This window comes from Ursus maritimus, unplaced genomic scaffold, assembly GCF_017311325.1.
Source record: "Ursus maritimus isolate PB19 unplaced genomic scaffold, ASM1731132v1 scaffold_19, whole genome shotgun sequence".
NCBI classification, from domain to species: Eukaryota; Metazoa; Chordata; class Mammalia; order Carnivora; family Ursidae; genus Ursus; species Ursus maritimus.
Window position 1 is genome coordinate 43,332,939 of NW_024424341.1, and position 10,392 is coordinate 43,343,330.

Here is a 10,392-nt window from a genome sequence, read left to right on the forward strand (position 1 = left end):
GTCTGTTCTGCCAGTCTTCAGGTCATTTTCTGGGTTATTTACACTGATGTGGGTGTTATCTAGTTTGTATCCATGAGACGAGGTGAGCTTAGGGTCCTCCTACTCTGGCATCTTCCCCAGAAATCTTCAACTAAGTATAGCTGAAAACTTTTATTTATATTTGACACTTTAAAATAAAGTCTATATATGTGTATATGTATGTATGCATATGTATGTATGTGTGTGATGTGTTTGGATATGTATAGACTCAAAGAAATTCATTATCTACAAATGTAGGCTTCTACAAGTATGTGATACTGGTAAGGAAAATATTGCAAGTAGTGTTGCCATCAGTGCTGTGACTTTAAAACTCACAGTAAACTTCTGAATAAAAACAAAGTACAGTCTTTTCTCAATCATTCTCAAGCATTCCTGGAAGATTAAGAGTAAAACCATGCAATAATAGTAACAGATAAATTGAGCAGTTTGTAAAACTCATGCAAAAATAATGCTTTACGTGAGAAGTTCTAGACCCAGATTATTATAAACACATTTCTTCCCCAGCCAAGATCTTCATTTTGCAGGTCACAGAACAATTATTTGCTGTGTACTGCAGAGCATCTAGATTAGAAGTTAGCAAACTACTGCCCACCAACTATTTTTGTAAATAAAGCTTTACTGGAACGCATCTACACTCAATTGTTTATAAATTATCTTTGCCTACTTTCACACAACAGTGGCAGAGTCAAATAACTGCAACAGAAACCATCTGGCCCAGAAAGCTTAATATTTACTGTCTATCCCTTTATAGAAAAATCATCTACCCTATAATCGAGATCCATCACTTCAGTCCTTCAATAGCCAGAAGACTTCACTTTCAACTCAGTTATTTTAACATTCAAAAGCACACAGATGTATTTCTAAAACATCCTCTAGGGAGAACCACTGCCCCTACGAAGAATCGATGATATATTCAATAAACATTTAATTAAAAATTCTACTTCCTCCAGACGTGGAAAGTTAAATAGATAATTGTGCCCATCTTAACAACCAAAAATACTTCAGGTAAGATAAAATATCATAATTTCCTTTAAATTCATTACAGAGCTAAGACACAAGGAAATTTAAATGAACTAACTGTAAAATGTGCCAAGCACTTCTTAAGAGGTATTTGGGGAGCTCCTGTCCACGGCAGGGATTAAACTAAATGGTAAATAATCCAACCACTCCAATTAAAAGACAATGTCAAGACAAGAAAAAAAAGCAAGCTTCAACTATACGTTCTTTATAAGAAATGTACTTTAAATATAAAGACACAGATGGATTGAAAGTAAAGTTGTGGAGGAAGATATACCATACAAATACTAAGCATAAGAAAGCCTGTGTATCTGTATTAATGTGAGACAACAGACAGATGAAAAGATGCTCAATATCACTGATCATCAGGGAAAGACAAATCAAAACTACAATGACATATCACCTCATACCTGTCAGAATGGCCAACATCAACAATAATAGAAACAACAGGTGTTGGCTAGGATGTGGTTAAAGGAGAACACTTGTGCACTGTTGGTGGGAATGCAAACTGGTGTAGCCACTCTGGAAAACAGTATGGTGGTTCCTCAGAAAGTTAAAAATAGAATTACCCCATGACCCCCCAATTGCACTACTAGGTATTCACCCAAAGAATACAAAAATACTAATTCAAAGGGATACATGCACCCTGATGTTTTATAACAGCATTAACAATAGCCAAATTATGGAAATAGCCCAAGTATCCATCGACTGATGAATGGATAAAGAAAATGTGGTATATATACACAATGGAATATTACTCAGCCATAAAAAGAATGAAATCTTGCCTTCTGCAATGACATGGATGGAGCTAGAGAGTATTATCCTATGCAAAATAACTCAGTCAAAGAAAGACAAATATCATATGATTTCATGCATATGTGGAATTTAAAACACAAAACAAACAAAGGGGAACACAAAGAGGGAAGCAAACCAAGAAAGAGACTCTTAACTATAAAGAACAAACTGATGGTTACGAGAAGTGAGGTGGACAGGGAGACTGATAAAATAGGTGATGGGGATTAAGGAGGGCACTTGCTGAAATGAACATCAGCTGCTGTATGGAAATGTTGAATCACTATATTGTACACCTGATACTAATATTACACTGTATGTTAACTGGAATTTAAATAAAAACTTAAAAAACAAAGAAGAATGTAAAATGGTTAAGGAAGGTATACCATACTAAGCAAAAATACTAAGCAAAAGAAAGCCTATGTACTCGTATTAATATAAGACAAAACAGAGATCAAGACAAAGACTATTACAAGAGACAAAGAGGATAAATTCATCAAGAAGACATAGAAATCCTAAATGTGTGCAGATTTAACAACAAAGTACCAAAATATATGAAGCAAAAACTAACAACTAAAGAAAGAAATGGACAAATCCACAATCAGATTTGGAAATTTTAACATCTTACTCTCGGCAACTAACAAAACGAGTAGATAAAAATGGCAGTGATGATATAGAGGATTTATATACAACACTATCAAGTACCTTGACAAAACTGCTACCACACCCAACTGTCAAGAATACCACACCAAAATGTCAAAAGATGAGCTGAAAAGAGCTGAGCTGCCAGTTGTCAGAAAAACTAAGACAACAAGCCAGAATGAAAAACAAGCCAGAATGAAAGTAACAGTCAAGCTTTTAATCACTTACCAATCACTTTGTACAAAAAGAGGCTAACCCAAAGAAAGCACTGGCTCCCCCATGGTCTATGTTCCCCCATGGAACAGTACCTAGAGAGGGTCAGATGGAACAGCACAGATGAAGGGAATCATTTCACTGCCAACAGAGTACCAAATAAAAGGCTTCACCCACTTCAAAAACCAGGGCCACAGAATCCAAAAGGAGCCCAATCAGAGGGGGTAAAGAGGATCCCATAGATCAAAGATGAACAATCTGAGTATTAATAAGAATAATAACTGCTATGGATTGAAACATATCAAATATATTTAAATCTTCAAGTTCATGATAATAATTTAAAAGGAAAACATAGGATAAACTTTGGAAGATGCTGAAAAATAATGAGTAAAAGCAAGCTTTTATCCTAATTTTTTAAAATGAGCTATACTTCAGAGTAACCAAGACACTGATGAGAGGATGGTTCCCTTTACAGAAGTATTCCAACTAATAATTGCAGACAAAATAAGAGAATTAGAATATAATTTTGTAACTCTAATAATAAATTCCAAGTAAAGATAACCAATGGCTGCTAATATCACGTAAAGGAAAACAACCAAATGTTATGCAGCACACACCATTATGTATGAAATATTAGTGCAAAGCAAACAAGCAAAACCACAAAAAAACCTGAACCTGATCAAGCCTCTAGAATTAAATACCAGTTTAGAAGAAATACAGGAACATGTAAAATGATACAACACATATACAACCAACAAAATCCAGAATACAGTAACTCTGTAAGAAAACTGTTTCTGGAACAAATAAACTGCAAAAAAAGAGAAAGAAAGATTAAGAAACATCACACACTATTACACTAAATAGACATTGTTTGGATCTTTTTTTTTTTTTTTTTTAAGATTTTATTTATTTATTTGACAGAGATAGAGACAGCCAGCGAGAGAGGGAACACAAGCAGGGGGAGTGCGAGAGGAAGAAGCAGGCTCACAGCGGAGGAGCCCGATGTGGGGCTCGATCCCGGAACGCCGGGATCACGCCCTGAGCAGAAGGCAGGTGCTTAACTGCTGTGCCACCCAGGCGCCCGTTTGGATCTTAATTCTAACAAATATTTACGGACAATGGGAGAAATGTGAATACTGACTTCCTATTTCATAACATTAAGAAAGTATTAAAGGTGGGGTTTATTTTATAGTGATGATATTGTGGTCTTTTTTTTTTTTAAGATTTTATTTATCTATTTGAGAGAAAGAGAGTGAGTGAGAGACCGTGAGCACAGGGGAGAGGGAGAGAGAATCTGAAGCAGACTCCACTCTGAGCTCAGAGGTGGACTTGGGGCTCAATTCCAAGACTGCAAGATATGACCTGGGCCAAAACCAAGAGTCAGATGCTTAACTGCCTGAACCACCCAGGGGCCCATGGTTATGTTTTCTAAGTAAAAAGTTCTTATCTTTTAGACACACATATTAAAATATTTGTGGATGAAATACATATCTGGAATTTACTTCAAAATAATCCTTTTTTTGGTGGGGAGAGATAGTAGTGGATCTATAGATGAAAAACATGTTTAGTTATAAATTGATATTTGTTGAAGCTTAGGGATGGGTTGGGTACATGGGGAAGTATTATACTTTTTAGTTTCATGCTTGAATTTTTCTATAAGAAGAAGTTAAAAAAAAAAAAGACTTCAAGGATAGATTCCAAATATGAACCATGATTCAGTCCAAAGGAGGTTTTTTGAGTAATTGTTATTTTCTTCACTGTTTTTTGTATTTCCTTCCATTGCTTTTGTATTACCTTGATCTCAGAAAACAAGGAAATAATAGCTTTGTGAAATTTTTAAAAAAGGACATGCAGTGGTTAAAAAAGTCTCAGTAAATTCTGAGACAAAAGAATTTTGTCTTTTGACAAAAGATAAACTCTAACACCTTTTTTTTTTCCTTTAACTTGGGTAAGGGAAAAAAGATGGAGAAGGGGAAAAATAAGGAAATGCACCCATTTTATTATTACTCAAGAGTTGTGATTCAGGTGGAATTTATATCAAAAACATAAAAATAAACTAAAAGTAGGCTAGTTCTAGAAATTTGCCCCAAAGATAAACATCTACAAATAGAAACCATATACACTGTTATTGGTTGCTATATTATATAATGGCAAAATATTGGGGAAAAAACCCAAATGCCCACTCATAGAAGACTAGATGAATAAACTATTACACCCACACAACAGAATAATTATAAAAGAGAATAAGAACAATCTCTGTAGGCTGCTAAGAATGATCTCCAGGATACATTAAACATGTGGGAAAAAAAGGTGTAGTGTACTGTACATAGAATTTCACTTCCTTTAAGTTAGGAATGGAGATATAAAAAATAAATGTATACGTGTATGTGTATACACGTATACATACAAATGCATATGCATAAATACATCATTTAAAAGAAAAATGGAAGAATACACCAAAGAAAAGTACAGGTAGTTATCTATACAGAGAAAAAGGAAACAGGCTGAAAGGGACAGGAATAAACACTGGTCTTCTCTGAATTCACCTTGTTCTGTAGTTTTGATTTTGGAGATTAAAAAAAAATCAAATTAAATCAAAGTGGGGGAAAAACAATCACTAAAAGTAGAAAGCATGATGAGCCTAACTGTAGGACAGGTCATACCCTACTGAACTCCAAGAAGTCTTGATTGTTTTTCTGCATAATGATTGTTAGTCAAAGTATTGGTATTGTTAGTTTGAAACTCTCCCTCCCAATTCAAAAGAAGGCAGAAAAGAAGGAAAAGGGAATAGGGAACAAATGGGACAAGATGAAGGATTTGACCTAAACCACATCAATGATCACACTAAATATAAATGGTATAAATACTTTAATTATAAGACAGAAATTGTCAAACTGGATAAAAACACAAGATCTAACTAAATGCAGCAAACAAGAAATGCACTCCAACACCAGAACATAAACAGGTTAAAAATAAAAGGATAGAGAAAGATATTTCATGCTAACACAAATGTAAAGAAAGCTGGAGTGGCAACATTAAATATCAGACAAAGTAGATGCTCAGAGCAAAGACTACTACCAGGGATAAAGAAGACCATTTCATAATGATAGAGGGATCAATTCACCAACAGGACGTATTACCTAAAACTTTTATGTATCTAATAACAGAGCTTCAAAAAACATGAAGGAGAAACTAATAGAAATTACAAGGAGAAAGAAATAAATTCAACAGACAGAAAATCAGTAAAGGTACAGGGGATTTCAACAACACTGTCAACCTACGTTACCTAGCTCACATGGAACTCTCTACCCAACAATAACAGAATACAGTCTTTTCAAGTGCACATCAAACATTTACTAAGATAGAATCACACATTTTGGGTCACAAAACTACTCTTAATAAATTTTAAAGGATTCAAGTCATAAGTATGTTTTATGAACACAATGGAATGAAATTAGAAATCAGTAATAAAAAGACCTCTGAAGATCCTCATAATACCTGAAAACTAAATAACATATTTATAAATAAACCATAAGTCAAAGAAGAAATCAAATTAGAAATGAATTCAAACTGAAGGCAGAATAAATAAGATTGGCAAGTGACAACTTTTGAGCTGGGCCTATGATGGTTCATTATACTTTTGTGTATGTTTGAAAATTACCAAACAGGGGCACCTGGGGTGGCTTAGTTGGTTAAATGTCAGGCTCTTGATTTTGGCTCAGATCATGATCTCAGGGTCGTGAGCTGGAGACCCACCTCGAGTTCTGCACTGGGTGTGGAGCCTGCTTAAGATTCTCTCTCTCCCTCTCCCCCTTCTTCCCCACATCTATCTCTTTCTGTCTCTCTCTCAAAAAAAAAACAAACAAAAATCTCTTTCTGTCTCTCTCTCTCAAAAAAAAAAAAAAAAGAATGCTGCTGTGTCAGAAATAACACATTATTATCTCCTTTTTAACTTTACGAGTCTCAAATCCATTGTTCCTCAATTCAACCACTGTTGGGAAGTATCTATCAAAATTAACTGCACGTGTTACCTGCTCCCAATCTACAGAAAACTGCCTTGCCACCTCCATCATTTGAGAAAGCTTAACTAGGAAATTTCAAAGAGAAAACAAAGATTCCTATGTCCTGAAATAATAAAGGCATTTATTATTATATAATAAAGGGAAACAGAGGAAACATCTACTTACCTCAGACTTTGCTTTTGAATGTGTAACAGCCATTTTTTCCTCCTCTGGGCTCTACTCTCAGGAAAAGAAAATGGAACCATGAGATAGTAGACCTTTCTTAGGATATACTCGGAATTAGAACACATGCTCTTATCCACCCAGCCCCCAATCTACCCCTCAGTTAACCAGGAGGAAAGTCAGAAGGAGAGTAGAACAGTTCTGCACTTTTTGTTTTAGAAGGAAGGTTCAAGACCACAGCTGTCTTGGACCAGAATTTACTGCTGGATTCAAAATTGTCCACTGGAGACAGAGCCCTGCAGTGAAGTACTACAGGTTCTAAAGTGTGTGACTGACTCCTCTGGCACATTCTCTAGAAGTATTCCCATTCCTAGAACCCCATTACATTTCTAAATGGCCTGTTTTAAAGGTGCTATCAGTTCTAATCTTGTCAAAAACAGGTCTATGGCTTAGAAGTAACTCATAATCTTCATTCAGGGGCTTAAATTTCTGACTTCTTTCCTTCCTGTCACCCTTCTGCATTCTACATTCTTAAGGCTGTAAGGTGAGAGGACACCTGGAAGCCAAACGGAAATCTACATCTACAATCCTAGTGTGAACTAAGAATGGATACAGAAATGAAGCCATACAGGCCATGTGTGAAGGGGGATCACTGAAGTCGGAAGAGAAAGAAGTCAAGTTCTGTGACGTCAAAGCCACATGGGACTCATGACACACAGGCAGACTCAGTCCCAGAATGGACCCCCAAAATACAAAAATCCAATTTTATCTCTGTACCTCACTAAACTCCCGTAAGATCACAGACTATAAAATACACAAATGACTAGACAAAGTCACCCACATTTCCATGGTCACACAGCCAGACCACAATTGCCAAATTAAATATTACATCCTCAGACCACCTTTTATCTTAAACAAAATCCAATAATAAACACAGCATGCACACAATCACTCAAGCACATCCAAGCACCCTTGGATCAGGAATACACATGGCCAAAACCACCCTTTCACAGCAGTACTTTTACTCTCTTTACACAGTCATGAAAGTGGCACACTTACAGTTCCAACAGTCACACATATCAGACAAAAAAAAAAAAAAAAAAAAAAAAAACCAATTACAAAATAAAAGAAAAAAAAAAAAAAAAAAAAAAAAGAACCAAGTACCAGGTCAAAGAAACAAGTGGTCACAACCACCGTGTCACAGCAACACTCTCATAACACCTTAAAGTCACAGACAAACCCCAGTAATACACACAATACACAATCGCATACACAACCTCAAAGTGACCCAAGAACATCCAAACACCCTGTCACAACAGCACTGTCGCACAGCTCACAGTCACAAGCAAACCCCCAGTCACATACGAGGTACACACACAATCACACTGTCACATAGGCACATTTCCAGTCAGTTAAGCACGCGGTCACAAACACATTGTCACAGCAGTATTACTACACCCGCAGTCACAACTCACCCTCACACAAACGCTTACACACAAAACCACAGTCGCACACGTCCATTCGCCACACCAATAACAGGCTGGCTGTCTCACAACACAAAACGGCTGGAGACCGACGCACAGGCAATTCCAGCGACGCTTCCGCCCCGGCATTCCGGACATCCTCACCTCGACAGAAGGTGCGGTTCACGATCCAGGATCTGGCTCCCGGGTCCGAGCCCCGATTTCGGGTTCGCCCGCCCAGCCGGAGCCGGGCCAAGATCCTCCACAGACTCTGCCCTCCCCACGCGAGGTCCCCAAATCGCGCGAACAAACGGAAATGAAGCCGCATTGGGGACGCGGTGGCTCTGGGAAATGTAGTCCAACGCGGGGAAGGCTATAGGTTGGCGGGCCAGAACGCTAGGATGTCGGGTTTACTAACTCTCCGCGAGGTTCCTGGACTCCGCGGCTGAAACCCGCTAGCGCCAACAGCCGGGCCGCGGGTGTTTCTGGGAGTGCCCGCCTGCGTTCAGTGCGCAGGCGTCTGGCGCGCGCAGCTGGGGCAGTTGGGGACAGAGACCGCCAGTGTTGAGCGGTCCCAGGGTGTTAACCGGATCCAGAGAAGGTGGGACGGACCCTCAGGCGGGCAGGTGCGGAGGAGGAGCTGGAGCTGAGGCGGGGACCAGCCAGCGCCTCAGACTCGCAGAGACCCCCAGTGTGCCTTGCCAGGCTTTTTGAAGTCTTTGGACCTGAGAGGAGTCCAAGGTGCCTTTGCCAGGCCTTTTGGTGTGTGTGAGACAGCGGGAGACGTTGTCCGGCGGACTGGGGAGTCCCTGGGCGGATGGGTGTGTGGCTGTATTTCGACTGAGTTGAGTCTGCAGGCCGTGGCGTGAAGTGGGTAATGGCGTAACTTGTGGGATTGTAGGACGGAGGAAGGGACCTCTGCTATTGTGGTTTGTTTTGGGTTCATAATTGAGAGTAGTTGCGTGACTGGTGATGTTTGTGTTATGCAGATGTGCTTTTCTCATGCCTTTATTTCGGAGTGTCTGTAGGAGTTTGACTCCCAGAGGAGCGGGAGGTCTTCCCGATGGATGGTCAAGTTATTTCTTTCTTGAGCACTAATTTAACGGGGGGAGGGGGGGAGTATCAAATTTATCTGGCAAATAATTTAGACATGATTTTTCTATTGGATTAAATATACGTGTTATAGGGAAGAACTCAAAATCAACAGTTTTGTTTTCAAGAAATTTGATTTCAAAGCCAGTCCTAGCTTAACTGCTTTTTACCTCTGGCACAGCCCTGCAATGTGAGCACCCATTTTCTTCTATTATGGGGACATTATTGGGTAAGGTTGAGAGGCCATCAACTAATAAAATAATTAAATAACTTTATACATAAGATTTTACCTTGCCTTGTGGAGAGAAAATAAAGTTCTTGGTTTCGGCTCAGGTCATGATCTCATGGGTTGCAGGATGGAGACCTGCATCAGGCTGGGGGGAGGGGTGGGAGTCTACTGGAGGATTCTCGCCCTCTGTCGCTCCCCACACAGGCGCAGGCGCCTGTTTGTGTGCTCAAAAATATTTTTTAAAAAGTCATAATTTTAGTTTTCTATATTCTTAAAGCATTATAGTTTTGCCTTACACGTTTTTTTGTTGTTGTTATCAAAATCTCTTGGAATCGATCTCTTTCTGTAAGACAAAGGAGGGGTGCAGTGTGTGTGTGTGTGTGTGTGTGTGTGTGTGTATACCAATTGTCTCTCATTACGAAAAGGCTATATTTTCCCCTCTTACCAACTGTCATAAATTAGGTTATCTATATATATGGAACTGTTAGGAGGCTATTTATTAAATTCTGTTGGTCAATTTATTATTCCCTGCACTGTTTACTTATATATACATGGTCTTAATTAACACAGCATTATAATTTTAGTATATGATAATACAAAGACCTATTTGGGACCTTTTTAATCCTCTTCACTATATAAATCTTTTACTATTCCCTTTATTTAGCATTTTTTATTCTTTACTTTCTTTCAGTTTATTCTGCCATTTTTTTCCTCACATTTT

At 38.3% G+C, this 10,392-nt stretch overlaps 1 protein-coding gene across 3 annotated transcripts in view; it reads right to left on the reverse strand.

Annotated features, from left to right (window-relative positions):
- LOC103681563 (zinc finger protein 420) overlaps positions 1-8,696 on the reverse strand; it is a 56,468-nt gene extending 47,772 nt beyond the window's left edge. For 2 of the 3 annotated variants that reach the window (XM_040632780.1, XM_040632778.1), the window contains exons 1-2: positions 8,516-8,696; positions 6,891-6,941 (exon numbers count right to left, since the gene is read on the reverse strand). The gene's annotated coding sequence lies outside the window, so the exon portion shown is untranslated. Of the gene's footprint in view, positions 1-6,890; positions 7,991-8,515 lie in introns of those variants that run through there. The other variant, XM_040632779.1, reaches the window with a different exon arrangement.
- Between the last annotated feature and the right edge of the window lie 1,696 nt (positions 8,697-10,392).